We start from the raw sequence: 12,336 nt of genomic DNA, 5'->3' as shown, positions 1-12,336 counted from the left end.
TAGAGTATGTTGGAATTTACTCTAAAGCATGCTCAACTTATCACAGTAGCTTTAGAAATAAGTCTAGTTAAATATATGTTGACATGTGTTTTCGAACCACCAATTACGTCCATAGATGCTGTTGGCAAAACAACAGAGCCATCTGAGTAATGTGGTTGGGCGACTCAAGGAATGCTCTGGGATGAGTATTTAGATGATGAGAAAAGCCCACTGTGAAGTAAGGCTAACACAATTTTAATTATTTCTCTAAGCGTCATTAATTTTCCTTACAGCCTGCCTAAACAAAAATTATTATTATTTTTTAATTTATCTCCTAAAGTAAAACTATTTCCAAAAATGCAGTAAAATATAACAACTTTAGAATGTAAAACTTTGAAAAAAACTTTTGTCACTAAACACACCTGTTACAAAATAAAGTTCTGCCAATATATTTTTTTTTTCTTCAAAAATATTTATATATTTTTCACATTGATTATTCAACTCCCGCCACAATATATTAAACAAACACTTCAGCATACTCTCTATAAATGTCTGGACGTCTGGTAAGGTTTTTATTTTTCATATTTTTTTTCAAACAGTAGCCATTGGGTTTAAAGTGCTCTTGAGCTTTCGCACATATACTCATACTCATTATATAAAATGTTATTTTAAAGCTTTTTTCTTTTTCTATGAAATTGTTCAAAGTTGAAATACCACTGGGAGTAAAAAAGTTATGTGTGTGTGTAGAATTTTTTAATTTCAAAATATACACACTTGCCATAGATAAAAAGAAAAACAATTTAGTATAGGAGTTTTAAACAACATGGGTAATATTTAATAAAAATTAAAAGACAAATTAATTGGTAAATTTAGAATTTTAATATAAAATTATTACAAGTTTGTTTAAATGATAAAGATAAATTTTTAAATATAAAACTATTCTTTAAACTTAAAAAAATTATTTCATATCTATATTGTTCAATTAGTTTTCCATTCTATGTGATTTTTACTACAAGAACTCTTTACAATAAGACTCTTTAAATTGCTAAAGCATTTTCAATTTGCTATATATTTCTTTTGCCTAAGATAGTCTTTTGTTAAAGCTAAAGTTTACCTTATCATTCAAGTAGACAGTAAAATCAACTCAATTTATATCATTTGTATGAATTCATGTCCTTTTATTTTCAGCACTCTTCCACTCTCTGCCACATATATCTCTCGCAAAATTTTATGGCAATTTAATCTTTCAGGAAGAAAATAAGTGATATCAGCAGCACATAATAGTATCAATCTTATTTTTTAACAATAAACCATAAAATGTTCTCATATACACATACAACAGAACACATAATTCTAAAGGCTCTGGCTCATATGTAAACCCTAAAAGTATTCTATAGAAAATTACAAAACATTTGCTCACACATTATGTTAATACACATCCATATGTATAAGCAAGACAAACTCCTAAGATTTTAAACGTTTATAGACGGAAGCAATTCGGTACAGGACTGCTACAAGTAAAACGCATACAATACAAGTTTTAGTTCTTTTTTTATGAGCCATAAAGGAAGTAGGACTTGAGACCTACAAACACACACTTAGTATACATAAATACTATACACCCACATTTCAAAATACAATACATTCATATACATGAGTAGAACATAAATATAGAAATTTGTGTTTGTATGTATGTCTTTCATATAATACATGTTTATGGTCATTTCAAAAAAAGTTTATTTCTATGTGTTTGTTTATGTCCGTTTGTAAAGAAAGCAGAAAGTTGGGATTATACTCCAACTGTTTATTCTGTATTAAGAAAGAAATGGGAAAACATCTACGTTTTTCTATTGAATACAATAGATTTTTATGTATTTTCGAGTTTTTACACATGTTGCATACGAAAAAAACAACTTTTCTTATATTTATGATTTTTTGTATTTGTTTGTCGTTTTAGGAGTTTTTCTTTGCGTTATATTTTATAACGCAGAGCTGTCCAGGTTAAAGGGATATTCTTAAGTAATGATTGGTTGCAAGATAGGGCCACAGCTACATCGACAAAGAACTAGTTTATGGGTTACTAAGTGCAATTCTTTATGAACTAGTCTATTGACAAGTCCAGAAGTTCTATGCCATAAACTAGAATATTAAATAATTAGAGAAATAGACTACTGGACTAGTCCATTGACTAATCCATGGAGTATTATATAGACTAGTACAGATTATAAAATAGTCTATAGATTATGGATGTGTTTATGGACTATTCTACTGACCTGTCTACAAATTATTCCATTGACTAAACTATTGATAAATCTATGAACTAGTCTAAAAACCTTCTTATTGACTAATTTATGGACTAGTCTATTGCCTAGTGCAGACCATATTATATGTAGTCGGTAGACTAGAACATGAAATTGCCAGTGTACTTATCTATTCTAATCTAAGGACTGATCTATGAAGTTATTGACAAATCAGTCTTGACCAGTCTATTGAGAAGTGTTTAAAGAAGTCTATGAACTAGTTTATTTACTAGTCTATAGATCATTCTCTTGAATAGTATATTGTTTAATCTATGGACTAGTATTTTTACTAGTCTCAGGACTAGTCTTTAGATCCAAGATACTTGGATCTAACTTCGACGAATGCTTGACAGTGGCAAAGAAAGTGCTCCAGAGTACCACTGTCCCCTCCACATGCTGTACATTCGTCTGAAACCGTACGGCCAATTTTTTATAGATGTGCTCGTAATACTGTGTGTCCACTAAGAATACGTACCATCATACTAACTTCAGACTTCCAAATTTTGAGTAGATTTTTCGTCTTGTTCTCATCAGACCGTGGCCTTATGGGATTCTCTCACCCATATTTTTAATTCAGCTTTTGTTGCGTCGAATGGTTTTGCGTTCGTCAGGTTAACTACCTCGAGCTTCCTTCCCTTTAAAGCTATTATATTTGCCCTTTCGTTGCCGACTACTCCCGAGTGGCCTGATAGCCATATGATGTAAACCTTAACTCTGGGAGAGTATTTACACAGAGAAAACAGATTCATTGTGATAACCGAATTTGTTTCCAATCGAATTCAGTCGGTTCTAACAACTATCCCAAAATTCGATTGTAATTATTGTATAATTCGGTTAGTATTACTGAATATATTGTGTACACAACTATTTTTATTTATTATTCGGTAATCTGGATTGAAATTATTGGTATTTGCAACTGAAATATTATTTATTGAAAAACAATTTGTGGATTATGTGTATTTGAAAATATATTTATTTTGTGTAAAATATTTACAATAAAATATAAATATGTATAAACTTACAAAACGTATAAATATAAAATAACTTCTCCCCTTTAGTTTTAAGATTTTCGTGGTAATAAACATAGCATTTATGTACCAGGGATTTTGCTCTTGATTCTGCTCAATATTTTCAAAGGAACACTATCTTTCCACGCCTTTCCGCTGCTGTAAAATTATTAAAGATTATAGAAAAATAACACAAAATAGATTATAAGATATAAAATATACCAAACATTACCTTTTTTTTATCCAAATTTCTGCATTAATTTATCCTCAAATGTAATTAGATTTTTTTAATTATAAATTCGTTTTATTTAATTTATTTTTGTATACGTCAACAATAATTACCAATTAATCGGTTGTGAACATCGAATTTGGTTCCTTTAACAGTAATTAAATTTTAAATAATTTTTTCAATTGATAATTGGTTGCTGTGCTCAATATTTTTTACTTTCTACTGTTTTTCGGTTGTAGCGACTAATATTTGATGTTCTTACGTTTTAATCCTAAATAAAAGTCGGCTGCATTTACTGAATTGACAAATGAATGTAATAACCGATACAATTCAGTTCAAATTATTGATTTAGAAATTGTTAAAACCACAATTCGATTAGTATTATTGTTTTTTAATACTGAATATAGAAAATCAGTTAATTATACAGTTTTTCAATAACAGCGATACAATTTTAATTAATTTAACTAAATATTTATCATGGTAACCGATTTCCAATCGATCTGTTTTCTGTGTGTAGTTAAAGCGTTCATACAATTCAATACGGTCTTAGATTAATTCTATCACCTGATATTGCCCTAATCGCCTTCTGGCTGTCGGTGTATATATTAAGGGCCGTGGGCGCTATATTTATTCTAATCCAATTTACACACTCCATTATTGCTCTAACTTCTGCCTGGAGGCTTGTGTTATGATTAAGTAAAAGGGTCCTCAATATAGAACCCCAGGCCCACTTTATCCCCCAAATTAGAGCCATCCGTATAACAACGGATTCCTACTGGTATTTGTTTTCCGCTTGACCAAGACATTCTATCTGGGATCAGCGTTTCAAAGTTTCCGACATATTCTGTGTCTGGTATGTGATCAGGCACGTTCGATGATTGTGTATAACCTTCCAATGTGTCCAGTATACATTGATGACGTGTCCTATAACCGCTTTTGGCCAGTTCGCCTAAAGTAAAAAGACGTTCGGCTGTAAGAACCGCCTCGTATCTGAAATATGTTTCAATGGGTGAAATATCTAGCAACGTTTCCAGAGCTTTGGTTGAAGTAGTACATATGGCACCACTTATACTCATGCAGCATGTACGCTGAACTCCCTGTAGTAATTTGATAATACATTTTAGTCAAGTCTAGATTAGTCAATTAAGTTATCTACGGGCTGGTCTATTATCTAGTCTGTAGACTAAACTATAGACTCTGGGGGCTAGTCTACGCACTACTTCATATTCATAAGTTAAAAGACTTTATGGCTTAATATATTTTCTAATGTATAAACTAATATGTATAGGATCTAGTATTTGAACTAGTCGGTGAACTAATTTGTAGATTACCCTGCAGGCTAGTCATTACTATGTAAGGAGTTAAAATTCTAAAATTTACTTACACAATAGCATTTTAAGTCATTATTTTAACACGGTGATATCATTGGAGGCAAGTACTTACCACAAATGATTACAAGTAATTAGAAATAGTAGTCATTGTAAATCACATGAAAAAACTTACACAGCTTCTATATCTTCATTGGAAAGATGCCTAATGAATTAGAAAGTATTTATATAACGCATTATTAGTAAGACCTTATTAGACTACTTCTATGTAATCCAGACAATATGTAGTAGTCATTGAAAAGTAAGGTAAGTAATTACTATTGAAAGCCATTACCTAGTTTTTGCTGGGATACTAAATCGGTAGTAAAAGATTAGAAACAAATGAGATCTATATAATCGTGGAAGCTTGTGAATGGAAGCTGTAACATAAAAATTATTTACCCATATCTATATAGAATTATTAGTTAAATAATTTTGTCCTCAAAGTTGGACATTTCTGTTTTATGCTCATACAAAACATGAATATTTGTATTTATGACACACAAAAAATATACTTACATACATGCTTCTTTGTACATACATACATACATACATACATACATACATACATACATACATACTACATACATACATACATACATACATACATACATACATACATACATACATACATACATACATACATACATACATACATACATACATACATACATACATACATACATACATACATACATACATACATACATACATACATACATACATACATACATACATACATACATACATACATACATACTACATACATACATACATACATACATACATACATACATACATACATACATACATACATACATACATACATACATACATACATACATACATACATACATACATACATACATACATACATACATACATACATACATACATACATACATACTACATACATACATACATACATACATACATACATACATACATACATACATACATGTATATATGTATGCTTAAGTACTTTACTCCCATATACTCATACATGCAAACATCTGTAAATATACTACCCGATGCCAAAATGCTGATTAAACTTGATTGCATTTTGCTGCGTCAGTCTGGCAAATGTTTTTTTTTCTTAAGTAGGAGAATCTTTTTTCCCATTTAAACTTTTCGTTTTATTCAATATCTGGATCCTTAGAAAAATATAAATGCTCATTTTTACTGCTTGTTTTTTTCATTGTTCGATTTTATTATGTTTTTTATTCAACTTTTTGAAGAATCATCTGAAGGCTATGGAATATTTTCATTTCATATTGGTAGCAGTATTGTCTTTCTTGTATTGTCCTTATTTATCGATAAATATATATTTTTTTTGTAAAGACAGACGGACGAATAGCTGGTAGGATGACAGTATGTCCATTATTATAAAAGATTTTTTTTTTTAAATATACATATTTGATGTTGATATGAGTACTTTTTGTATTGTGTGTATGTGTGTTAAAATATGAGTGTACATATAAAATTATGATTTGTTCCTTTTATATATATATATAATGTTTTAGATTATTTTATTTTTTGTATCGTATCATGGTTTTTATGACACCAATTTGTTTTGTAATTTGTGTGACATGCACAATTTATTTCTTTATATTAAATACATATAAGAACAATAAAAAATTAGAGCATCAACCAGCAGTTATTTTAATGTTGTCTCGTTTAGCCATAATAATCTTGGATGAAGATAACGAAAGAAGTGCCAAAAGAAAACAGTTGAAAGTCATGAACAGTTTATAATGATAATTTTGAAAAATGATAATATAAAAACTACTGAAATTGTTAACAAAAGAAAAAATTGTTTGATTTATTACTTCCCTTTTTACGCCCACTTTTTGAATATATGTTTTCTGAATAACTTATTTATAATACTGACAAAAAACACTCGATTTACTACTAAAAATGTTACTCATCGAAATCGATTGGGTGACGGATCACTGATAGGTCGACTCTTGCTTCAAAGTCGAAAACCAATATATTTTGTTTCTCTTAATATGCCAGCTTATAGTTTATTAAATAAATATTTATTAACTTTTTAAAATTTTTTCATTTTGTATTCGATTTCCCAAAAAATTTAATATTTACATGTATAAATTTCAATTAAAAATACATTGTAAGCATTATATGAGTATTAATTAATGCTGGTAGTAGTGAGTATAAATGTCCACATTAAGTAAATCCTTTTGGTTTTAATTTCATTTTTTTATATATTATTTTATTTATTTAAAAATTTTACACTGCTATATAATACTTTCTGTTTTTTTTTTCAGACTATGAAATCCATACTATTATCCATAACAATATAAGCACTGTGACGACGCTTCAGTGGCCAAACCGTTGCTGAAAATATTTATAAAAAAATATGATTAAAAAGCGAATTAAATATGCAAATGCAAATAAAAAGCTAAAAATTATTGTAATTGAAGTTTAAGCCGTAAAAAGTAGAGCGAAATTTTCAGTGAGAAGCAATTGATAGAAAAGCTTATTAATTTATTGGAAAGGTTAATTTGTATCCATTTAAACTATCTAAAATTTGGAAAATTATTAGAATAATTTTATACACATACAGTATTTTCGCTTTACTAGAACTGAACTACATAGAGGAAAAAATAAATATACACACCAAAATGACATAAAATTGTTCATTAACATCCATCGTCAAGTATATACATACATACAACAACAACATGTAATGAAGACCACGAAACTTTGTCAAATTGAACTAGAACTGAACTAGAACTGAACTAGAACTGAACTAGAACTGAACTAGAACTGAACTAGAACTGAACTAGAACTGAACTAGAACTGAACTAGAACTGACTAGAACTGAACTAGAACTGAACTAGAACTGAACTAGAACTGAACTAGAACTGAACTAGAACTGAACTAGAACTGAACTAGAACTGAACTAGAACTGAACTAGAACTGAACTAGAACTGAACTAGAACTGAACTAGAACTGAACTAGAACTGAACTAGAACTGAACTAGAACTGAACTAGAACTGAACTAGAACTGAACTAGAACTGAACTAGAACTGAACTAGAACTGAACTAGAACTGACTAGAACTGAACTAGAACTGAACTAGAACTGAACTAGAACTGAACTAGAACTGAACTAGAACTGAACTAGAACTGAACTAGAACTGAACTAGAACTGAACTAGAACTGAACTAGAACTGAACTAGAACTGAACTAGAACTAGAACTAGAACTGAACTAGAACTGAACTAGAACTAGAACTGAACTAGAACTAGAACTGAACTAGAACTGAACTAGAACTGAACTAGAACTGAACTAGAACTGAACTAGAACTGAACTAGAACTGAACTAGAACTGACTAGAACTGAACTAGAACTGAACTAGAACTGACTAGAACTAGAACTGAACTAGAAATGAACTAGAACTGAACTAGAACTGACTAGAACTGAACTAGAACCTGAACTACTGAACCGAACTGAACTACTAGAACTGAACTAGACTGAACTAGAACTGAACTAGAACTGAACTAGAACTGAACTAGAACTGACTAGAACTGAACTAGAACTGAACTAGAACTAGAACGAACTAGAACTGAACTAGAACTGAACTAGACTGAACTAGAACTGACTAGAACTGAACTAGAACTGAACTAGAACTGAAACTAGAACTGAACTAGAACTGAACTAGAACTGAACTAGAACGTGAACTAGAACTGAACTAGAACTGAACTAGAACTGAACTAGACTGAACTAGAACTGAACTAGAACACTAGAACTGAACTAGAAACTGAACTAGAACTTGAACTAGAACTGAACTAGAACTGAACTAGAACTGAACAGAACTGAACTAGAACTGAACTAGATAGACTGAACTATGAACTGAACTAGAACTGAACTAGAACTGAACTAGAACTGAACTAGAACTGAACTAGAACTGAACTAGAACTGAACAGAAACTGAACTAGAACTGAACTAGAACTGAACTAGAACTGAACTAGAACTGAACTAGAACTGAACTAGAACTGAACTAGAACTGAACTAGAACTGAACTAGAACTGAACTAGAACTGAACTAGAACTGAACTAGAACTGAACTAGAACTGAACTAGAACTGAACTAGAACTGAACTAGAACTGAACTAGAACTGAACTAGAACTGAACTAGAACTGAACTAGAACTGAACTAGAACTGAACTAGAACTGAACTAGAACTGAACTAGAACTGAACTAGAACTGAACTAGAACTGAACTAGAACAGAACTAGAACAGAACTAGAACTGAACTAGAACTGAACTAGAACTGAACTAGAACTGAACTAGAACTGAACTAGAACTGAACTAGAACTGAACTAGAACTGAACTAGAACTAGAACTGAACTAGAACTAGAACTGAACTAGAACTGAACTAGAACTGAACTAGAACTGAACTAGAACTGAACTAGAACTGAACTAGAACTGAACTAGAACTGAACTAGAACTGAACTAGAACTGAACTAGAACTGAACTAGAACTGAACTAGAACTGAACTAGAACTGAACTAGAACTGAACTAGAACTGAAGTAGAACTGAACTAAGAACTGAACTAGAACTGAACTAGAACTGAACTAGAACTGAACTAGAACTGAACTAGAACTGAACTAGACTGAACTAGAACTGAACTAGAACTGAACTAGAACTGAACTAGAACTGAACTACTAGAACTGAACTAGAACTGAACTAGAAATGAACTAGAACTGAACTAGACTGAACTAGAACTGAACTAGAACTGACTAGAACTGAACTAGAACTGAACTAGAACTGAACTAGAACTGAACTAGAACTGAACTAGAACTGAACTAGAACTGAACTAGAACTGAACTAGAACTGAACTAGAACTGAACTAGAACTGAACTAGAACTGAACTAGAACTGAACTAGAACTGAACTAGAAACTGAACTAGAACTGAACTAGAACTGACTAGAACTGAACTAGAACTGAACTAGAACTGAACTAGAACTGAACTAGAATGACTAGAACTGAACTAGAACTGAACTAGAACTGAACTAGAACTGAAACTAGAACTGAACTAGAACTGAACTAGAACTGAACTAGAACTGAACTAGAACTGAACTAGAACTGAACTAGAACTGAACTAGAACTGAACTAGAACTGAACTAGAACTGAACTAGAACTGAACTAGAACTGAACTAGAACTGAACTAGAACTGAACTAGAACTGAACTAGAACTGAACTAGAACTGAACTAGAACTGAACTAGAACTGAACTAGAACTGAACTAGAACTGAACTAGAACTGAACTAGAACTGAACTAGAACTGAACTAGAACTGAACTAGAACTGAACTAGAACTGAACTAGAACTGAACTAGAACTGAACTAGAACTGAACTAGAACTGAACTAGAACTGAACTAGAACTGAACTAGAACTGAACTAGAACTGAACTAGAACTGAACTAGAACTGAACTAGAACTGAACTAGAACTGAACTAGAACTGAACTAGAACTGAACTAGAACTGAACTAGAACTGAACTAGAACTGAACTAGAACTGAACTAGAACTGAACTAGAACTGAACTAGAACTGAACTAGAACTAAACTAGAACTAAACTAGAACTGAACTAGAACTGAACTAGAACTGAACTAGAACTGAACTAGAACTGAACTAGAACTGAACTAGAACTGAACTAGAACTGAACTAGAACTGAACTAGAACTGAACTAGAACTGAACTAGAACTGAACTAGAACTGAACTAGAACTGAACTAGAACTGAACTAGAACTGAACTAGAACTGAACTAGAACTGAACTAGAACTGAACTAGAACTGAACTAGAACTGAACTAGAACTGAACTAGAACTGAACTAGAACTGAACTAGAACTGAACTAGAACTGAACTAGAACTGAACTAGAACTGAACTAGAACTAAACTAGAACTGAACTAGAACTGAACTAGAACTGAACTAGAACTGAACTAGAACTGAACTAGAACTGAACTAGAACTGAACTAGAACTGAACTAGAACTGAACTAGAACTGAACTAGAACTGAACTAGAACTGAACTATAACGAACTAGAACCGAACTAGAATTGAACTAGAATGAACTAGAACTGAACTAGAACTGAACTAGAACTGAACTAGAACTGAACTAGAACTGAACTAGAACTGAACTAGAACTGAACTAGAACTGAACTAGAACTGAACTAGAACTGAACTAGAACTGAACTAGAGCTGAACTAGAGCTGAACTAGAACTGAACTGAACTAGAACTGAACTAGAACTGAACTAGAACTGAACTAGAACTGAACTAGAACTGAACTAGAACTGAACTAGAACTGAACTAGAACTGAACTAGAACTGAACTAGAACTGAACTAGAACTGAACTAGAACTGAACTAGAACTGAACTAGAACTGAACTAGAACTGAACTAGAACTGAACTAGAACTGAACTAGAACTGAACTAGAACTGAACTAGAACTGAACTAGAACTGAACTAGAACTGAACTAGAACTGAACTAGAACTGAACTAGAACTGAACTAGAACTGAACTATAACGAACTAGAACGAACTAGAATTGAACTAGAACTGAACTAGAACTGAACTAGAACTGAACTAGAACTGAACTAGAACTGAACTAGAACTGAACTAGAACTGAACTAGAACTGAACTAGAACTGAACTAGCTGAACTAGAGCTGAACTAGAACTGAACTGAACTAGAACTGAACTAGAACTGAACTAGAACTGAACTAGAACTGAACTAGAACTGAACTAGAACTGAACTAGAACTGAACTAGAACTGAACTAGAACTAAACTAGAACTAAACTAGAACTGAACTAGAACTGAACTAGAACTGAACTAGAACTGAACTAGAACTGAACTAGAACTGAACTAGAACTGAACTAGAACTGAACTAGAACTGAACTAGAACTGAACTAGAACTGAACTAGAACTGAACTAGAACTGAACTAGAACTGAACTAGAACTGAACTATAACGAACTAGAACGAACTAGAACTGAACTAGAATTGAACTAGAACTGAACTAGAACTGAACTAGAACTGAACTAGAACTGAACTAGAACTGAACTAGAACTGAACTAGAACTGAACTAGAACTGAACTAGAACTGAACTAGAACTGAACTAGACTGAACTAGACTGAACTAGAACTGAACTGAACTAGAACTGAACTAGAACTGAACTAGAACTGAACTAGAACTGAACTAGAACTGAACTAGAACTGAACTAGAACTGAACTAGAACTGAACTAGAACTGAACTAGAACTGAACTAGAACTGAACTAGAACTGAACTAGAACTGAACTAGAACTGAACTAGAACTGAACTAGAACTGAACTAGAACTGAACTAGAACTGAACTAGAACTGAACTAGAACTGAACTAGAACTGAACTAGAACTGAACTAGAACTGAGGCTTGAACTGAACTAAAACTGAACTAGAACTGAACTAGAA

The sequence above is a fragment of the Lucilia sericata genome, unplaced genomic scaffold (genome assembly GCF_015586225.1).
Source record: "Lucilia sericata isolate MDLA Ls3-8-SP2 unplaced genomic scaffold, ASM1558622v1 Contig001210F_arrow, whole genome shotgun sequence".
Taxonomy (NCBI): Eukaryota; Metazoa; Arthropoda; class Insecta; order Diptera; family Calliphoridae; genus Lucilia; species Lucilia sericata.
The sequence above is the reverse complement of the archived record's forward strand: the minus strand, read 5'-3'. Positions refer to the sequence as shown.